This window comes from Theobroma cacao, chromosome 8 (genome assembly GCF_053813885.1).
Source record: "Theobroma cacao isolate CCN51 chromosome 8, ASM5381388v1, whole genome shotgun sequence".
NCBI classification, from domain to species: domain Eukaryota; kingdom Viridiplantae; phylum Streptophyta; class Magnoliopsida; order Malvales; family Malvaceae; genus Theobroma; species Theobroma cacao.
The window spans coordinates 27,327,183-27,337,712 of NC_142646.1; the positions used below are offsets into that span (position 1 = coordinate 27,327,183).

At 36.1% G+C, this 10,530-nt stretch overlaps 1 long non-coding RNA gene across 1 annotated transcript; it reads left to right on the forward strand.

Moving 5' to 3' along the window:
* The first annotated feature begins 3,683 nt into the window (after positions 1–3,683).
* On the forward strand, positions 3,684–5,388 carry LOC148761286 (uncharacterized). The gene is made up of 3 exons (XR_016027871.1): positions 3,684–3,780; positions 4,390–4,513; positions 5,345–5,388. It is a non-coding gene; the product is annotated as an uncharacterized LOC148761286 (long non-coding RNA).
* Positions 5,389–10,530: the final 5,142 nt, after the last annotated feature.

The following is a 10,530-nucleotide window of genomic DNA, read 5'->3' on the forward strand; positions in this document are numbered from 1 at the left end:
GCAGTTTTAATTTCACTTGGAAAACCGTCCGCCTCCCTCTTAAAGATTGCCTCACTTTATTTACTTAAAAATTTTAAAATTCCCTCTACATTTTGGTTTTTCTCCTAGGCAATTTTTCTTCTTTTCTTTATTGCCCGGTACATATTATTTTATTCTTTCTTCATTTATTTGACTAAGTCTTATTATTTAAGACTAACAGAGCACTTTCAGTTGACTAAGTTTCACCTTAGTCAACTAAATACATTTTGTTTTATGAGCATAAGCCAAGATTTTTCTCACAATTCCTGCTGACTAATCATACCTAAATTCCTTTTAATTTCACAGAATTTATCTTCATTTAAGGGTTTGGTAAAAATGTATGCTAATTGATGCAAAGTATTCACAAAATCAATCTTAATATCACTTTTCACCACATGGTCTTTTACAAAATGGTGCCTAATCTCAATATGCTTTGTCCTAGAATGCTGCACAGGATTTTTTGAAATATTAATCACGCTTGTATTGTCATAGTATATTGGTATATTATGCATTGATAACCCATAGTCCTTTAGTTGTTGTTTAATCCATAATAGCACAACAACTACCTAGTGATATATACCCTACTTCTACTATAAATAAAGCCATTGAATTTTGCTTTTTGCTGGACCATGACACTATCATACTACCTACAAATTGGAATGTTCCACTAGTTCTTTTTCGGTCAGTTTTGCTACCAGCAAAGTCAGCATCAAAATATCCAACTAAACTAAGAGTTGATTCTCTAGAATACCATAATCCTAAAGTTTGAGTTTCTAAGAGGTATCAAAAAATTCTCTTAACAACTATTAGGTGTGATTCTTTAGGCTGTGACTGAAATCTAGCACACAAACCCACACTAAACTGAATATCTGTCTGCTTTCTATTTAATAGAGTACTGAACCGATCATACCTCTATAGAGCTTTCGATCTACATTCTTTCCTTTTTCATCTAGATCAAGTTTAGTGGATGGATTTGGTGTTGAGATTGGTTTCAACTTTAGCATATCGAACTTTTTGAGCATATCTTGAGTGTATCTTTCTCGGTTGATAAAGATTACTTCCTCACTTTACTTAATTTAAAGACCAAGAAAGTACTTCAACTCTCCCATCATGCTCATCTAAAATTCACCTTGCATTTCTTTGACAAAGTTCTTGCATTAAGCCTCATTAGTTGCACCAAATACAATATCATCCACATATATTTGTACAACAATTAAATCATTTAAATATCTTTTAATAAACAAAGTAGTATCAATGCTGCCTCTATCATAACTTTTTTCAACCAGAAATTTTAAAAGCCTCTCCTACCAAGCTCTAGGAGCTTGTTTCAGTCCATACAAGGCTTTATAAAGTTTGTAAACATGGTCTAGTTTTTCAAAATCTTCAAAACCTGGTGATTGTTCAACATACACTTCCTTTTGAATGAATCCATTTAAAAATGCACTTTTTACATCCATTTGGTACAATTTGAAATTCATGAAGCATGCAAAAGCTAACAATAACCTATGGCTTCAATCCTAGCAACGGGTACAAAGGTTTCATCATAGTTTATTCCTTTTTCTTGGTTATATCCTTAGGCTACTAACCTAGCTTTATTTCTTACTACATTTCCTTACTCATCTACCTTATTTCTAAACACCCATTTTGTGCCAACAATAGGGTGATTTGAAGGTCTAAGTACTAGTGACCATACATGATTTCTTTTAAATTGGTCAAGTTCCTCTTGCATGGCTATTATCCAACTTTCCTTATTTTCAGCTTTTTCAAAGTTTTTAGGTTCAATTTGTGATATGAAGGCTAAAAACTCACAAGTCTCTCTTATTGCTCTCCTCTAGTTCTAACTTCTTGAGAAATTTCACCTATGATTTGGTCTTGTGGATGGTCTCTTGCGAATCTCCAACTCCTTGGAAGGTCACTATGTTAATTTTTTGTTCTTTGCAAATTTTCTAGAGGTGGAGTTCCATTTTCTCTTCTAAGTGAGCTCTCTTCATTATTCTTACTGTTCTCTAAGCTCATTTCTTCCATTTGTTTTTCTAGGATTTCTACATCATCATCATCAACATGAATTTCCTTTTGTAAAGCATTTGACTTATCAAAAACTACATGGATTGATTCTTCAACAATTAAAGTCCCTTTGTTAAAAATCCTATAAGCCTTTGAGTTTAATGCATATCCTAAAAATATTACTTCATCACTCTTTGCATCAAACTTTCCTAAGGGTTGTTTTCTATTGTTTAACATAAAGCATTTACAACCAAAACTCCTAAGATGAGAAATATTTGGTTTCCTACCTTGTAAAGTTCATATGGTGTCTTAGATATCATGGGTCTTATTGAGACTCTATTAAGTACATAAGCTACTATGTTCACTGCCTCAGCCCAAAAATATTTTGGTAGGTTATTCTCACATAGCATAGTCCTAGCCATTTCTTTTAAGGTTATGTTTTTCCTCTATACTACTCCATTTTGCTAGGGTTTTCTAGGTGTAGAGAAATTGTGATCTAACCCCTTTTCATTGCAAAATTTCTCAAATTCATCATTTTCAAATTCTCCGCCATGGTCAATCCTTATGCTAACTGTGGCTAGTCCTTTTTCATTCTCTACTTTCCTACAATGACTTATAAAAGCTGATATAACATCATTCTTATGAGCAAGAAAATAAACCCAAGTATATCTAGAATAATCATCAACTATTACAAAGCCATAAGATTCTCCTCCTAAACTAGTTGTGCTTATTGGACCAAATAGATCAATGTGTAATAATTCAAGAGGTCTAGATGTTGACACAATCTTCTTAGTCTTGAAGGATGTTCTAACTTGTTTTCCTAGTTGGCAAGCATCACATATTTTATCATTTTCAAGTTTTAAATCCGGCAGCCCAACAACTAAGTTCTTTCTAATTAATTTTGACATAGTATGCAAGCTTATATGTCCTAATCTCCTATGCCATAACCAGCTGTCATTTTCAGCATTTGCAACAAGATATATTTCACTATTTATGTAAAGCCCGACCTTATAAAATACTATTCATGACTTACATGTGATGATAGCATGATTGTATGCTAGGAGAGTCTCGAAAAATTTACAAAAGTCGGTATTGTACCTAGAGGTACAACAAAATTTATTTAATCCTCGAACTAGATCAAATAGGAATTTTAAGGTGAGATTAAGAGTTTCACAGCTCATGGATGACTTAAAATGGTAATTTGGAGTTTGAGGATCAATTTGGAGTCAAATCGGAATTTTCACTAACTAGGGGTAAAATGGTCATTTGCCACTTGGGGACAAAATGAGAATTTTAGAAAAGAATTTTTTGGCCCCATTTGACTTATTGGAGTATAATTTGACTTATTGAAGTATGATTTGAGGTTTAGAAGTGAAAAATTTTAATTTCGGTATAATTTGGAGTATAGGGGTAAAATGGTAATTTTGCCACCTCAGGGGCAAAATTGTAATTTTCCACCACCAGGATATTTTTTCCAGCACATGGTCTTCCTTTGTCTTCATCTTTGACCCTTGACTAAACATGTGGTGGAGATAAAATGTTTAAATTTTTAAAATTTTAAAAACGGGCCAATGACATGATGCCATGTGTCATGCCTTTATTAATTTATTACTTTCCTTTTTAAAAGGCACAAAATCAGCCCATCTTCCACCCTATGGCTGGCCAAACCAGCAAGAAGAGAGAGAAAACAAAAACAAAACCCTAGAGAGAGAAAATCAAAGAAAAAGTGTGAATTTTCAAGGAAATTAAGTGAAAAAGGTGAGATTTTTTCTATTAAGCTTGAGTTTTCTTATTCCCAAGCATTTCTCTTTATTTTCCATGATTAAATTACATGTTTTCATGATGAATTCAATTCTGGAAAAATGGGTTAGGAGAGAGAAAGTTGTTGGATTTATTTGATTTTAATTTATGTTAGTGTTTTTAGTTAGTTTAGCATATTTAGAAACAAAACAACAAGAAAAGAATTTATTTTCTCCCCAAACCATTAATGGCTGAATTTACCATGTAGTGAGTGAGGATGAGTTTGATTTTATTCTAGGAGAATTGGTTAAGGAATAATGAATTATGAGCCTAGAAAAATAATGGAAATTTTCGGAGCAAAAATAAGAATTTTTACCCATTAGGGGTATTTTCGTAATTTACTGTTGGGACTGATAATTTGCACCACACTGAGGGACATTAAGTTAATTTGGGTGCAATTGAGGTATAGAAACTGAAAAGAATTAAATTGGAGTTTAAACGAACCCGTTAGGAATTTAATCGGGTGATAAGACGAATTAGGCCAATATCGGGTTTAGATAGTTACCAGTGCATTTTTGCATTCCATATCATGCATTGGTAGTCTAAATTAGTTTAATTTTGATTTAGTACCAACTTGGTGAAACTCTCGATTTTGTACTGTGTCAAGGTGGTGAGTCCTCCGATAAAGGCAAGGAAATTGCATCCGAGGACCAGTAGACAGAGTGCTTCGAAAGTCTGCATTCTAGACATTGTGAGTAAACTTACTGTCATTTTAATTATCTAGGGTGATTTTTAGATGCTTTCATGAATTCTATGGAAAAAGGAATTTAAAAAGGTAAATTTTCATGTTTTATGAAAAAATGAGTTTTAATGAAATTAATTTATAAATTGTTTTGGAATTAATAATGATTTTGAAAAATAGAGTACACGGAGATTGTTAATTGTGACAATTTGATTGTTTAAATTGGCTTATGATAAATCGAGCATGATTGGCTAGTTGGCAATTGTATTGAAATGCGAATTGTTTAGTTACCTTGAAAAACTACGAATTACAAAATTGCCATATCATGTTATTGAGTTTTATTATATGGTGGATTATATATTAATTAATCACTGCAGTAGGGGGTTTCTGTGGACCAGCCTTTTAGAGGGGCACGGTAAACCCCATTATATTCTTACCTCGAATGGAGAGGCGCGTAGGGTATCTCCTGGGGCAAAGTTTAGGGTTCACTTCACGCTAAACCACCACGTGAGGGGGAACTCAGCCAACGCCAAGGAACGGCTATGTTTTCAAAACAAAAACATGATTTATGTGAAATGTGAATTTTAATAGCCTTGGCGGTCTCGGTAGGATGCCTCGGTCAAGGTGTCCCCGAGAATGGATTTATGACACAAGCCTAGATTTTTATGAGATTCATAAGCCTTTTTACGTATTTTGAACGAGATGTGTTCTAATTGTATAACCCAGTTTATGATGATTTACTTTATTGTCTCCATATACTCAACTTTAGATGTTTATGATGATGTCTGTTTACTCATTGGGATTTTATAATCTCACCACCCTCATTTCCACCCATTTCAGGTTCAGTATAGACTGTAGATAGCTGATCTCATCGAGGACTACAGTGGGATCTGCATTTTCCAAACCGTAAGTTCATAGTCCTCTTTACTTTTGTTTATTCGGGGGCACTCTTGTTATTGTAAATTAAATTAAATATTTTGGCTTACTGTATTTAAGTATGTATAAATTTATTTAGCTTTTACGCTATAAAAATTATTCACGTATAACTCTATAAATATTGTTTTATAAGAAAATAGAATATTTTACTTAATATTTCTTTTATTTTCTTATTATATTCAAATAACCATAATTTCGTTTTAAATGAAGATTTTAGACTTTTAAACTCATTTTGAATATGAATTGTGTGTTTTGTACTTGTATATTACGTTTTAGCCAGTTTCGAAATTTTTGAGAAAAATGACCAAATTACCCCTATGAGACGAAAAATTAATATTTTATTTGTTTAAAGCTGGAAACAGCTTAAAATCTTTTAGAACACGATATTTGACAATGGTTGCTCACAAGGGAACAGAGAAACTAATAGTAAAGCCTTGCGGGGTTTCGGGTTGACATTCCGGGCAATAAGTGTCTACCGGGACACCGCGGCGGTTGTCACGGGCTCGAGGGGAGTACCGGGTCGTGACAATTCGATTGGTATCAGAGGTTTTGATTTTAAAGATCAAAGTTTTTAGTTTTTAAGTTGTTTTAAAAATTTACAATATCAGTGTGGCCCCGGATTAAGTTAAGTTAGGTTAGGTTGAATAGAATGCATGCATCTGCATATAGAGCCTAAGGTTACCTAAACTTGCTCGTATTTTTTATAGATTACAATGCCTCCTCGACGCGGACGCCCACCTCTCACTAAATCGGTTGGGAGGGGAAGAGGTCGTTCCCAACGTCATCAGCCAAATACAGTAGAGGAGGAATCAGCTGCATCTACCCTTCGGGCAGCACCTGCTGCTGAGCAGGCCGATAATCCTCCACATCCTCCATCTTCTCAGCCACCTACGGGTATTCCCGCCATGCCTACTGAGGCAGCACAAGCATTGGCAGCTTTCTTTGCAGCAATGGTTGGTCAAGCTCAAACTGGTCAAGTTCCACCTGTAGTGCCTCCAACTACTCCTTTAGTTCCACCACCAGTACAGGATGTATCCATTTCCAAGAAGCTGAATGAGGCTAGGCAATTGGGTTGTGTATCTTTCACGGGTGAGTTGGATGCCATGGTGGCAAAGGACTGGATTAATCAAGTTTCAGAGACTCTCTCTGATATGGGATAGATGATCTTTTTGATCAATTTCGAGGTGCTATGGTATTCTCTAAGACTGATTTGAGATCTGGGTACTATCAGTTGAGGATTAAGGAGCAGGATGTACCTAAGACTGCCTTCAAGACGCGTTATGGGCATTATGAGTTTCTGGTGATGCCGTTTGGTTTGACTAATGCCCCGACAGTTTTTATGGATCTTATGAACAGGGTGTTCCATCCATACTTGGATAAGTTTGTGATAGTATTCATCAATGACATCTTGGTTTATTCGAAGAATGATGATGAACATGCTGCCCATTTGCGCATTGTGTTGCAAACTTTGCGCGAGAGATAACTCTATGCCAAGTTCTCTAAATGTGAATTCTGGTTAAAGGAAGTGGTTTTCTTGGGACATTTGGTGTCCGGAGCTGGAATTTATGTCGATCCTAAGAAGATAGAGGCAATCTTGCAATGGGAGCAACCAAGAACGGTTACAGAGATTCGTAGTTTCCTTGGCTTAGCCGTTTATTATCGGAGATTTGTTCAGGGATTTTCTTTGATAGTAGCTCCTCTGACTCGTCTGACTCGTAAAGGAGTGAAGTTTGAGTGGGATGATGTTTGTGAGAATCGATTTCAGGAGCTAAAGAACCGGTTAACATCTGCTCTCGTTTTAACACTTCCTGTTAGTGGAAAAGAATTTGTGGTATATAGCGATGCATCTAAGTTGGGATTAGGGTGTGTGTTGATGCAGGACGAGAAGGTAATAGCTTATGCTTCCCGACAATTGAAGAAGCACGAGCCGAATTACCCTACTCATGACTTGGAGTTAGCAGCAGTAGTATTCGCATTGAAGATTTGGAGACATTATTTATATGGTGAGCGTTGTTGGATTTTTTCTGATCATAAAAGTTTGAAGTATTTGCTCACCCAGAAAGAGCTTAACTTGAGACAGAGACGATGGTTGGAGTTGATTAAGGATTATGACTTAGTGATTGATTATCATCCGGGAAAAGCAAATGTTGTAGCGGATGCTTTAAGTCGTAAATCCTCATCGTCGTTAGCAACACTTCGGAGTTCTTATTTTCCGATGTTACTTGAGATGAAATCTCTAGGAATCCAGTTGAATAATGGTGAGGATGGAACCCTACTTGCTAGTTTCGTCGTGAGACCTTCATTGTTGCATCAGATCAGAGAATTGCAGAAATCTGATGATTGGTTGAAACAGGAAGTTCAAAAGCTGCAAGATGGAGAAGCTAGTGAGTTTAGACTCAGCGATGATGGTACTTTGATGCTTAGAGACCGAATTTGTGTCCCTAAGGATGATCAGTTGAGACAAGCTATTTTGGAGGAAGCTCATTCTTCCGCCTACGCTTTACATCCCGGAAGCACCAAGATGTATCGGACTATTAAAGAAAGTTATTGGTGGCCGAGTATGAAACGAGACATAGCAGAGTTTGTAGCGAAATGTCTCACATGCCAACAGATCAAGACGGAGCATAAAAAACCGTCAGGTACTCTTCAACCTTTACCGATTCCTGAATGGAAGTGGGAACATGTGACTATGGACTTTGTATTGGGTTTACCGCGGACACAAAGTGGGAAGGATGCTATTTGGGTGATTGTGGATAGATTGACTAAGTCCGCCCATTTCTTGGCTATCCATAGCATGTATTCTATTGAGAGGCTGGCAAGACTTTATATAGATGAGATTGTGAGATTACACGGAGTCCCAATTCTATTGTGTCAGATCGAGACCCTCACTTTACTTCTCGATTCTAGTCGAAATTTCAGGAAGCTCTTGGAACTAAATTGAGATTTAGTACTGCCTTTCATCCACAGATAGATGGTCAATCTGAGAGAACTATTCAGACATTAGAGGATATGTTACGGGCTTGTGTCATTGACTTTATCAGGAGTTGGGACAGGCACTTGCCATTGGTGGAGTTTGCTTATAATAACAGTTTTCAGTCTAGTATTAGGATGGCACCATGCGAGGCTTTGTATGGAAGGAAATGCTGAACTCTACTCTGTTGGGATGAAGTAGGTGAGAAGAAATTGGTGAATGTGGAATTGATTGATTTGACAAACGATAAGGTCAAAGTTATCCGAGAGCGATTAAAGACAGCTCAAGATAGGCAGAAGAATTATTCGGATAAACGAAGGAAAGATTTGGAGTTTGAAGTCGACGATAAAGTTTTTCTTAAGGTTTCTCCTTGGAAAGGTGTGATTCGATTCGCGAAGAGGGGAAAGCTCAATCCAAGATACATTGGACCCTTTCGTATCATGGAAAAGATTGGGCCAGTGGCTTACAGACTTGAATTACCCCCAGAGTTAGATCGGATTCACAATGTCTTCCACGTCTCGATGTTGAAAAAGTATGTTCCCAATCCCTCTCACATTTTAGAGACACCTCCCATTGAGTTGCATGAGGATTTGAAGTTCGAGGTGAAGCCTGTACGTATTCTAGATCGAAAGGATCGAGTGCTAAGGAACAAGAGCATTCCAATGGTGAAAGTATTGTGGAAGAATGCTCGAATGGAGGAGATGACGTGGGAAGTCAAGAGCATTCCACATGGAGGACATGAATTGTGTGTTTTGTACTTGTATATTACGTTTTAGCAAGTTTCGAAATTTTTGAGAAAAATGACTAAATTACCCCTGTGAGACGAAAAATTAATATTTTATTTGTTTAAAGTTGGAAACAGCTTAAAATCTTTTAGAACACGATATTTGACAATGGTTGCTCACAAGGGAACAGAGAAACTAATAGTAAAGCCTTGCGGGGTTTCGGGTTGACATTCCGGGCAATAAGTGTCTACTAGGACACCGCAGCGGTTGTCACGGGCTCGAGGGGAGTACCGGGTCATGACAATTTATTTCAAGATCCTCAAGAAAAACAACATACACATTTTTCAATCTCTTTCCTATAAATGACACATTGTTTGTACCTATGCCTATTACTTCAAACTTATTTAAGTCAAAACATACTTTAAATCCTTTGTCACATAATTGACTAATACTCAATAAATTATGCTTCAAACCCTTAACTAACAACATATGACTGATTTGAGTTTGCGAATTCTTACCAACCGTGCCTATCTCATGAATTCTAGATTTTGAATCATCACCAAAGAATACTGTACCTCCCTTTCTTTTGTCCAGCTGAGCAAATAATATTTCATCTCCAGTCATATGTCGTAAGCAGCCACTGTCCATGTACCAAGGCTACTTCTTCTTGAGTTGAGCTCCTGAACATGTCTCCTTTAAGTGCAGCTCAACCTACAAAACAAAATTTCAGTTTTTCTTTATAGGTACTCACATTTTGATGGGTCCTTGAGAGTTAGTTGCAATATAGGATCCTTTAGGGACCCAAATTCTTCTAACTTTCTGAAAATTACTTCTCTTAAAGCAATCATATGATAAATGTCTATATATTCCACAACTATAACATCTAGATGATGCAAAAGCAGAATTCTTCTTGCGGTATGCATTTCTTTTTGGAGTTTCATTTTTTAAACATTTGAGAGCTATGTTTTCATCAAGTAATTTCTGCAAAGCTTCAGATTTGTTGTCCAGCTCTAGTTTTAAAACTTTAAAATCTGTTTTTGAGTGTTCTAATACAATTTGTAGAAAATTTCTTTGCTCAAAAACAAAGTTGAACTCTTGTCTTACTTTTTCCAAATCATTTTCAAGAGATGTAGCCTTTTTCTTTAGATTCTTATATTTTGAAAAAGTTTTTCAAATTCATCATAAAGACTGTCATACTCATCTTGTAAATCATCCATGGAAATATCACATGGGGATAAGGATACCTCGATTTCATCATCTTGTGCCATCTGACAGAAGTTTGCTTTTTCCTCAGATTTTTCATCTTCAGCTTCAGAGCTTGATGTCTCATTGTTCGACCATGCAGCTGCCACCATTGTTTTCTTAGATTTCTTATTTTTCTTTGGAGTCTCATC